The sequence below is a fragment of the Penaeus monodon genome, chromosome 14 (genome assembly GCF_015228065.2).
Source record: "Penaeus monodon isolate SGIC_2016 chromosome 14, NSTDA_Pmon_1, whole genome shotgun sequence".
Taxonomy (NCBI): domain Eukaryota; kingdom Metazoa; phylum Arthropoda; class Malacostraca; order Decapoda; family Penaeidae; genus Penaeus; species Penaeus monodon.
Genome location: NC_051399.1, coordinates 34,195,958 through 34,197,456, shown reverse-complemented (window position 1 = coordinate 34,197,456; position 1,499 = coordinate 34,195,958).

Here is a 1,499-nt window from a genome sequence, read left to right as displayed (position 1 = left end):
TAAACCTTGAACGTAACCAACGCTTTCCTCAAAATAGAATTAACATTTTCCTTAATAAATAAATATATGTCTGTGCCCGTTTTTGTTTCCTTGAGCAATTGGTTTTAGAGGCTTAAGGGGAAAAAATAAACAAAACAAAAAGGAAAAAAATTAACAAAAAAGGAAAAAAACAAAAAACTAAAAAAAATACAGCTAAAACTGAACATAAAAGGGACTTTAAATCAAATTGAAAAAAAAAAAAATGTCAGCTTATTTTAAAGCACAAGCCCCCCCCCTCCCCCCCCTAAAAAACAAGGTAATATACACGACCGTAAAATCCTTTTAAATTAAATTTAAAGAAAAACGAAATGAAAAAAAAAATTTAAAAAAGTAAACAAAAGAAAAAAAGGGTAAAACCTCCGTAAGAGAAAAAAACCTACTGTATTTCAAACCATTTAAAAAAAGGGAAAAACCTTAAAAAAACAGGAAAAAAAAAACAAGGGGTGATGCTACCAAGGATAGGTTTCCCATGGTCACACTGCCCGCCCCCAACCCGGGGGCCGCTACGAACACACGGGATAACTCAAATAGAATTATTCACTCCCACGGAACCAGAGTTATCTCAAGTTATTTATATCTGCCACAGTTATTGTTTAGATCAGTAATATCTTTCTGAATTTCAGCCATGATAAAGAGACATATCTGTAAGTCCGACTGTCCGGGTTATCAGCATGTGCTGTAGCGATAAGTAACATGCAATTTTCTTAATATGGGGCAGGTATGCTTAAACAAAATTTACAAATCAGAAAATGTGGATTAAAAAATATAAATTTGCCATAAATGACGATTAGAATAAGAGTTTCAGGTAAGTAATACAGATATGAAATAAGTTATAAGCTTTTCTTTCATAGCATGATACAGTCGGTTTACCGCACTCATGAACATGCTCAAAATCGAAAAGGATTGGTTGACAGCCAGTTTCGCCTGTCCGCTGCAGCACGAGGCATTCCACCGACATACAAATTGATGTATATAGATTCGACGTCCTCAAATTTCGTCAGTGGATAGAATTTGTTAGGTCTTGAGAGGCTTACACCCCGTATCGGAATATGCTTTCCTGTATCTTGTCTGAGGAATCGCATTTTCTATCGGAATATATGGGACCGACACAACTAAATTGCGCAGGGAATTTTTTTCTTCATTTATTTCAACTGTATTCCGTAATTCTTCAGGGTTATCAGTCACTTAAAAATACCCTTTTTGTTTTCAAACAAACAGGTTTTACAGAATCTTGAAAATCATATTTGTTTTGACAAACAGAGTTTCAATTCGATAGGGAGGAGCGAATTCATTCTGGAATACGTCGCTGGCTTTTTGGGTTAAAAAGGCTTGGGGTTGGGGGTGTGCGGGATATGCGCTCCATCTTTTTATCATCATAACATCGTCATCATCATCACCATCACATCATCATCACCAACCCACATCACCTTATCACCCCTCATCCTCTCACCCATCACCTT